Source organism: Magnolia sinica, chromosome 19 (genome assembly GCF_029962835.1).
Source record: "Magnolia sinica isolate HGM2019 chromosome 19, MsV1, whole genome shotgun sequence".
In the NCBI taxonomy this organism is placed as follows: domain Eukaryota; kingdom Viridiplantae; phylum Streptophyta; class Magnoliopsida; order Magnoliales; family Magnoliaceae; genus Magnolia; species Magnolia sinica.
The window spans coordinates 30,631,621-30,641,454 of NC_080591.1; the positions used below are offsets into that span (position 1 = coordinate 30,631,621).

General features: G+C 35.7%; 1 long non-coding RNA gene across 1 annotated transcript; it reads right to left on the minus strand.

Annotated features, from left to right (window-relative positions):
- Nucleotides 1-5,470: 5,470 nt before the first annotated feature.
- LOC131235486 (uncharacterized) lies at nucleotides 5,471-9,834 on the minus strand. The gene is made up of 4 exons (XR_009166165.1): nucleotides 9,683-9,834; nucleotides 9,042-9,604; nucleotides 7,276-7,401; nucleotides 5,471-5,621 (listed from the first exon to the last, which is right to left on the minus strand). It is a non-coding gene; the product is annotated as an uncharacterized LOC131235486 (long non-coding RNA).

Genomic DNA, 9,834 nt, shown 5'->3' on the forward strand with positions numbered 1-9,834 from the left:
TATACAATTATGCCTCCATTCATCATATGAATTCCAAAACAAAATAATACTTACCATAAGTCTGAAGTTAGCTAGAATCTTAAGTTTCTAATCCATTACATCCTTGAGTTCAGAGATCTAATCAAAATTTAGAATAGTTATGATCCAATATCCTTAGGTGCTCCTTGACAATAGTCTAACTTTGAGAAATATGCATGTTCCCTATCCTAACTCTTTTCAATCATCCCAAGAATACGAAATCTCTAGTTATCTCATTTTTTTCATGACATTTCTTCTTTTATTATCATATCCTCATTATTATAAACCACCCTTAGATGAAGATTCCCATTGAGTTTGCTTTATAACATAAAGTATCGTACTTGTAATGATAACAGTAATGGATACTTAGGTATCCTTACTTCGAATTACTGACACGATTGTTATGGTCATTGCATTCATGCTGTATAATAAAATATTATTTTTTCATCACTTTTTTTCTTCAATATTCTCTCTTTTAAGCATATATCAATGGTATTAGTTCATTCAACCTTTTTTGAATCAAAATTTGTCATTTTAGTTCACATATTATATTCCTCACTTAGTTAGCTAGGGTGTATTGTGAATTTAGTACATCAAATTACAACTCACTTTAGACTAGTGATTAAATAATTGAACTCAAGTCTATAATTTTCAGTTATTAGAATTCTGACTACAATCAACCTAGACTAAGTATTAATTTTGCCTTTGAAATTTACAAAATATCATGTTCACATTCTTGTATATAAAAATATTATTTTGAAAATGTTGATTTTTTTTTTCATAAACTTAAAAAAAAAAAAAACTTAAACCTAATTGAAACCTAAAAATAATACTAAAATAAACTGAAACTTAAAAAAAAAAAAAAAAAACCTTCACATGGATGACTATCCACACTCCCAACCTAAAATCTACATTATCTCCAATATAATGATAATGTAATGTAGAGAACAATAAAAATAAAAGAAAGGGTGGATAGTACCTGTTATGAAAAACTCACCTAATATGTGACATTAAAAAAAATTGAATATGATACAAATCCTACACAAATGCTATTAGGAGCTTCAATCTGAATATTCTGGCTCATAAAGAGGGACAGACTCCTCTCCCAAATGAAAGTTTTTCACAGTAGGCTTCAATCTTTGACCATTAACCTTGTACACATTGCCATTACGTGGATTCTCAATTTCAACAGCCACATGAGTATAAACATTCTTCACAATGAAGGGGCCTGTCCATCTTGATCTTAACTTTTCCGGAAAGAACTAGAGATGTGAATTGTACAATAGGACCTTTTGCTGAGGTTCAAAATTCTTCCTCAAGATATTTTTGTTATGAAAAGCTTTAGTCATCTCTTTGTAGATTTTAGAATTTTTATAGGAATCTCTCCTCAACTCCTCTAATTCATTCAACTCTAATTTCTTTTGTCCACTTGCTTGGCACATATTAAAGTTTAATTTCTTTATTGCACAGTAGGCTCTATGTTCCAATTCCACATGTAAGTGACAAGCCTTCCCATATACCAATCTGTATGGAGACATTCCAATCGGGGTCTTATAAGCAGTCCTATAAGCTCATAAAGCGTCGGATAGTCTGAGGGACCAATCCTTCCTATCTAGCCTTATAGTTTTCTCTAAAATGTGTTTGATTTCCCGATTAGAAATCTCAACTTGCCCACTCGTTTATGCGTGGTATGAGGTGCTCACTTTATTCTTGATGCCATATTTCTTCATCAAAGCCTCAAATATCCTATTGCAAAAGTGAGACCCGCCATCATTAATGATGGCCTTTGGAGTTCCAAATCTAGCAAAAATATTTTCCTTGAGGAATCGTATGACCACTTTGTTATCATTGGTCTTACTTGGAACTGCCTCAATCCACTTTGAAACATAGTCCATACCAACCAATATATAAAGAAATCCAAAAGAAGATGGAAATGGGCCCATAAAATCAATACCCCAACAATAAAAAATCTCCAATGGTCAAATTGGGGATAAAGGCATCATGTTGCGCTGGGACACTCTTCCCAACTTTTGACATCTATCACAAGTAACACAGAAAGCATGTGTGTCTTTAAACATGGTGGGCCAGTAAAAACCAAACTGTAGGATTTTTGCAGTGGTTTTCTTAGCAGAAAAATGGTCACCACATGCTTCCATGTGACAAAAGGAAATAACACTCTGAACTTCATTCTTTGGGACACAACGTATAAAGATCTGATTAGTCCCATATTCATATAAATACGGGTCATCCCAGAAGAAGTTCCTAACCTCGTTTTCAAAACGATTCCTATCTTGTGACTTCCAATGATATGATATTTTTTTCGTTACAAGATAGTTCACTATATCCGCATACCAAGGCAATTTGGAGATCGCAAATAATTGTTCATCAGGGAAGTATCTTGGATATGCATCTCCTCAGTAGAATCATCTAACACCAATCTAGAAAGGTGATCTGCCACTAAGTTTTCTACTCCTTTATTATATTTTATCTCTAAGTCAAATTCTTAGAGTAGGAGGACCATCTCAAAAGTCTCGGCTTTGCATCCTTCTTAGATAACAAATATTTTAAAGCTGAGTGGTCCGTGAAAATGACCACTTTGGATCCCAGCAAGTAGGACCTAAACTTATTCAAATAAAAAACTACTGCAAGTAACTCTTTTTCAGTTGTTGAGTAGTTCACTTGGGCGGAGTTTAGAGTTCTACTTGCATAGTGAATAACGTAGGGCCGTTTATTTTTCTTTTGGCCCAAAACAGCCCCTATGTCATAATCACTTGCATCGCACATTAGTTCAAAAGGAAGTATCCAATCTGGTGGACACATGATAGGCGTAGTGGTAAGGGATGATTTAATTTTATTAAAGGCACTTGCACACCCATCTGTCCACTTAAATGGAACATCCTTTTGAAGAAGATTAGTCAAGGGTCTAGTAATGGCACTAAAGTCCTTGATGAATCTTCTATAAAAACCAGCATGCCCTATAAGTGATCTAATATCTCTAACAGTTTGGGGGATACGTAGATTAGCTATAATGTCGAGTTTTGAGTGATCTACCTCGATTCCATTTTTGGAGATAACATGACCCAAAATAATTCCCTTTTGAACTATGAAATGACATTTCTCTCAATTTAAGACAAGACGTTTCTCTTCACACCTAGATAAGACAAGAGATAAATTGTTGAGGCATTCCTCAAAACCACTCCCAAATACAGAGAAGTCGTCCATGAAAATCTTAAGAAACTTCCTAACCATACACTACCAGAAAATTGGGCAAACGCTACGGATAAAAGCCGTAGCCATAGACCTATGGCTACGGTTTTAGTCCGTAGCACGACCGTAGTTGTAGGTGCCGTAACAATAGGTCTAAAACCTATGGCTACGGATTTAATCCGTAGCCATAGATTACAATAGCTATAGATATAATCTGTAGTAACTATTTCTGTAGCCAAAAGTACATGCAGCTACGGATAGTATTTGTAGCTAAAAGTAATGCTGGATTCGTAGTAATATGCTGAATTTAATAATAGCTACGGTCAATATCTGTAGCTATTGCTTACATTAAAAAAATTATAATTATTCATTCATTCAATTACCACTTGCATAATCATTCATTCATTCAATTACATTCATTCATTCAATAATGAATCAATTACAATCCTTTATTCAATCAATTACAATTACAATTACAGTTACAATTACAATAACGCTAAAAAAACAAAAAAAATGTCATCAGGTCATCATCCTTTTCTTGGTGAGTCTGGTCCCCAACTAATGAATATCCCAGATCTGACACATGCTACAAAGATCCTCTTCCCTTTGCACCAATCTCCTTTGCATTTCTCTCTATTTTGCAGGAGGCAATACCTTTCCATCTAGCCATTCTTTTTTCCTTCAAGATTTCTTACTGCCAGTAGAGAGGATATAACTAGCATAGATTGATGAACAACCAAGAGATGAAGATGGGTACATGTTTGTGCCCATTCCCAGCCGATGTCCAGTTTCCTTAGCAATTGCCAATTGATCACCTGCAATGGTTTCCGTGGGGGGACATTAGTGGAAACATATATATAGCAGCACTAACTGGCAGTGCGATAAAACAAAGAAAACCAATTCAAACATGAAAAGAATGATTTTGACAATGAGAAAACTTAGAAAAAGGTTTCCCTACTCCCAAACTTCAGTTCGGAAATCTATAAATATAAAGGGAAAAAAGGAATTGATCAACCATTATATTTAGTGTTTGGCTGTGGATATCTCTGTTTAACCTTTTTCTCAGACTATGAAATTTGCTTAGTTCTGTCAAGTGTTGATTCAATTCACATAAACAAAAAGAAAAGAAGTGTTAATATCACAACTGCTGGATAGTACTTAATGCTAAATTCTCATGAATGAGCTACGAACTGTGACACCGTAATCATCATTATCCCAGCAATTCAGGGATGGGAATTTCTAAAATACATTAGAGGAAAACTATGTCGTTAAGTATGAGTTTATTTAAGGGTTTTCTCAATGTCATCAACGTTTCAAGAGAATTGAGTATTGGTTTTCTAAACTGTTCAGAGTCAGCAACATTTCCTGATTTACAATTCCTTGCAGTCTTGGTTGGCAACAACAAAGAATTTGCAATAAGATTCCAATCATTTTTTTTCAATAGTGCGCTCATTCATATGTATTTGTCCTGTACAAAAAACAGTTCACAATACCAATAAAACTCAATTGTAACAGGTTCTGCCTTAGGTACATGAGGTGCATATGTATCTCTATGTAGAACATGTAAAAGATGTGCAAGGTTCCACGTTCCAAAAGACCTCCAAAAACAAATTAGAATTCCATCTCCATTGGAATGAGAATGTAAATGCAATTTGTAACTTTGACAAAAACTTCTATGCTCTGGCAAAATAGACCAAAAATGGAGCAATCCAAAGAAAGAAATGACATGAAAAGGAAAATAAAGCTACCAAAATCTATGCCACCTCAACAATTTTCTCCATTAAAACTATGGGCTAGAAATAGACAACTAAGAATGAATTAATGTCATTTCCAAGATTACATCATGATCTGCTTAGCTGTAGAATTGAAATGGACTGCAAAATCAGAGCTATCTAGTTCTAGGAAACTCGAAAACTATAACAGCTTCAGAAAATGGAAGGAAAAAACATTACTCCTCTTTGTTGATGTAGGTTTTGAGTGAAATAAGAGCTATCTAGTTCTAGTAAACTCAACCCATAGTGATGGTCACTCACCCAACTTGTTGTTTCCCAAAATCATGAAGTTTTACCAATAATCCATTTACAAAAAGATTGAATGGCTAATTACAGTGTTCATGTCAATAGGTAAACGATACAAGATTTTTTTTATTTTTATTTTTATTTTTTTAAAAACAAACAACAAAAACAAACTTATGGAGGAGTGCATCAGAAAGACACTGATGTAACTAACCTTTGCACAAAAATTACGGACTTGATTCCAATCTACTTGTTGATACGGGGTCATGTAGAGCTCCTTTCTCAATAACAAAATTAATGGTGTGATTGGACCAACAAACCTCTTCCCATACAAGCACGACATGGGCATATAAACCATTCGGTAATGACACTGCTTCTTTCCTGCGCAGTGAGAAATTGAAGGATTTTACAAGATGCTCTTGTAGACTCAGAAAAGAAAGAAAAGGAAAGAAAATTCCAGAAACTGGGCACTAGCATTACCAATGAAGATGACCCACATCGTTAATCATTGTGGGTGTTTGGCACTGCAATGGATCACTAAAATTAAAGATAACTAAATCAGACTAATCAGGTCTAGCTATGAAAATGACCTGTTTTGTCATTTGTTGTGGGTGTTTTATACTTATAAAGCCAGGGAGGCTGACCTGCATGACCACATCAATAATTAGCTATGGGCGGCTGCGTCGCTTGAGGAGGTTCCTGAATGGGTGCTTTACTTCCTTGGCCACACGGCTTGCCTCCACAAGCTCCAGAAACTCAGGCTCAATGTTATTGGTTCCATGGATCTTCTTAATCACTGCCTTCCCTTTTTCGAGGTGGCCACGCTCTATGAGTTGTTAGGAGTGTCGACAACCAGAATGGAGCCGACGGTCAGGAGGAGGGCTAGGATCCTAGCTAGCCCAAGATGGATTGTGAGTTTCGGTCTGCACCACCACCCTTAATTCGATATGGGGAATTGGTGGTGGGCCAGATTCGTTGATTAAATAGAACTGAATTAAAATATAATAAAGAATAAATCGGAAGTAGAACTAGAAAAAGACCTGATTAGCGAAGCTGACTCCACACCCCAGGAAGATCCTTCCTTTAATGAGCATGGCAAGGTCCTAGGCAGCTACATTTAGCACCACACCAATGATGAAGAAAATCCCTATTTTGATTTTTAGCCCCAGCTGTTTCTGATTTAAGCTGAAGCATGGATACCATGGTTTCTTTTACAGATTTCAATGATTTAGGAATAGTTCCTCCTGCATTGAAGGCCTGTTCAGGGCCTAGTGAATGGACCATATGACGGTTAAAATTCAAATGGCGATTGGCTCAAATTCCAAAGGGCCAAATTGAAATATCAGTTGGGCCAGCAATTAGGATGGCCCGGATATGTGGTTACCTATGTAACTTTATGCTCCGAACACAATTGGGCAAGCAATTGGACAACCTGGATTGTCATATAACCGTGACATGTGTATGTTGGAAGAGTTACCACCATTTTCTTAAAATTGTAGTTAACTATCAAAGGAGTCATCATACATGTCAGAGCTCACAAACATCTTGAAAATGGTAGTTCAGTGAGTCCTCTTCCTTAAATGTGGCACTCATGCATGGCTATTTATCATTTCAAAATTCACATAAATAAATCAAAGATAATCATCATTTGATTAATGGTTATCAAATGGATGGTTAACAGTGAATGGTTCAAATTCCAAGGCAAATCAAATGATTAATTTCATGTGGTTGGTGAAATTCTATTTTATGCTCAAAGCACAATCGGTTAAGTTATTTGTACGATCAAGATTGTCATATAACTTTTCCATGTTCTGTTGGAAGAGTTGTTACCATTTTGAAATTGGCAGTTACTCCTCACGTGGCACACAAGTACAGCTTTTTAGACCATTCAAATTGTAAGGCACATCTTGAAAGGTGCATGTTGGAAATCAAAATGACAAATTGATCCTAACTAACCAAATTGTGGTTATCAAATGGATGGCTAAAGATGATATAGTGAGTGGTTTAAATTGTAAGAGCAAAATTAGATGGTCACCATCATCTGCACCGTGCAGCCCATCCTATGCTCCTATCAGATATCCTTTACACATGCTATATTGGCACATATTTTGCTTGTAAAGTGCATGTGGGAGAGGATTTCCATGGGGGCCACTTTGCAGACCTTGAAAAATAGAAGGCAAAACAACAACTCTGTCAAATTGGACACTAAATAAACAAGCAGCATTATCTAAATCATGAAATGATATACTTCACATAAATAATATGAGAAATATCCGACAATGAGTATAAAATAAGAAGAGGAACTATATGAACCTCAATGATATGGCCCAAGGACAGGGCCTTAGGAACAATTGGTGAAGTAAGAATTGTAAAGGGGACCACAAATAGCTAGGAAAAAGGTTATGATGATGATTATGATAGAAAGCTTAACTGAGTTAAATGGCAGTTTCTTTTGTCAGTAAGAAACAGTGCAGGTGGGCCCAACTTTCCATGACTCAGGCCATTTCATCTTGTGGAACATATTGTGAATGGGGTGTGCCCCAAAAAATCTCCCCAATTGGAAAAACTTTCCTATATGATCAGTGGAATTGTTTCCCCATTGAAAGTGAGCCATAGGTAAACTGTCTTTGCAGCCCATCAATGGGAAAATGGTTTAGAATTGCAAGGAAAAGGAGATTTTTGTACATTAGCTTGCACGATGGCAAACCAGATGAGCAATCTAAATTACAAAAAGGTGCACCTATATTGCTATTGTGTCGAACAATATGGTCACTTTGTTTAGTCAGCATCAGATAATACCTCACACAAATATTGTAAGCTATGAAAACATAAATTCAACGAGCTGAAAACCAATTCGATCTTTTCATTCATCTCTTCATACAACATATACAACTCAATATGCATTGTATATGTGTATAAATACCCAGCCAGACAAGGTGCATAAGCAAACAAGATATGTCATACATATGTACAAGATACACTAGTGGGACCCACTCTCTCTACATGAAATGATTGAGTGAACTCAATTCTAGAAATACTATAACATAATGCTCTATTGTATCTAGGATTTACCGTAAAAAAATACACCTTCCAAACACAAGAATGAAGTGGAATAAAGATTCTCTAATTATGTCGTCTGATTTAGCAGAAAACTAAAAATGTATCCAAAATGAAACATCAAGATAACTCCAAAATGGCTAAAAAATGAAGAACTTCAAGTTTAAACAGGCTCAAACAAAGAAAAACCTTGAATATATCTCAGAATTATTCCAAACAACAGTTTAACTTCTTGGTGGTGATGCTCCAAATTCAAAATCAGCAGTGTGCTTATTTCATTACCACAATAATTTGTGAAAATGATTAGTATTTTTAGCAAAAACAATGACTAGATGTTTATTATTATTTATTCGTGGGCTCCATGTACCCCACCGGGCATGGATTTAAGTAGCGATTCAGAACGTGACTTGTCTGGGGACCAAAACCAGTATGACTTGCCCCTGCTTCGTCATACCCATAGACATATGAATATGCAAATAAAAACTCTACAGAATTATATGATTTTCAGCTCGGTTCTTGAAAATTACCTACATGCACGCTCTCTTTTGCCTACTGCTATTCTTCTTTCTTAAAAATACTAGTTTTGCCTACTTTCTTAGAAATAAACTAGGAAAATGGACATAAACATAAAACCATACAGATTAACTTGAAAATAAATAATTTGGGTTTTTACTGTCATCATCCCAAGTATGCTCATCATTAAGGAATAAATATTAGTAGAAAGAAATTGTATTAGACACATACCTGCAATTTTTTGTAGATATACCAAAACGGTAATAACAGAAGCAAGAACAGAATTTGCACATATCAATTAAATGTCTGAACAACATACTTTATCTACGTAGTGTTAAGAAATATGATCATACAGAACTAAAACAGTCTAATCAGATATCTGGATTGATACAACAAAAAGCCTTCTAGTTTTACCTGAGCATATGACAAAACTATTGCAATGCCGACAAGGCTAAAGAAATTTGCTAAGAGAATGTTGAGAATAAATGGGAGAGAATCATCAATAGTATACAGATCTAAAGATAACCTGTAAAATAAAGACTAATATATAAACAAATACACCATACAGGAGTTCCGCTAAGCCCACGCGCACTTTTCCACATGCATCTCTATATGTGGACACGCATGGCAACTTCACGATGTGGAAATCTAGGCCATGCATCAGGTGGACGTGTGTATAGATGCACGCCAGATCCTTGATTCCCATCAGTAATCGATGGTGTAGGGAAGGATTCTAATGCATCGGTGGGGTCAAACGCGTCCGACAGAGATGAAAACGAGGGTTTTGGACTGCTCTGTAGATGGGACATACAAACGTGAGAGATTACATGGATTTCAACACAGATTTCGGAGAATTGGGATTTGAAACATACTTTAGAGAGATCAGTTTCTTGATTTCCTTCTGTGATTACTGAGATGAATAAAGTATCGATCGGATCAGCTTCGGATGCAGCTAAGAAAGCTAGATTTAGGGATTTTGTGATTATCTGCAAAAGGGAAAGGGAAATGAGAGAGAGAGAGAGAG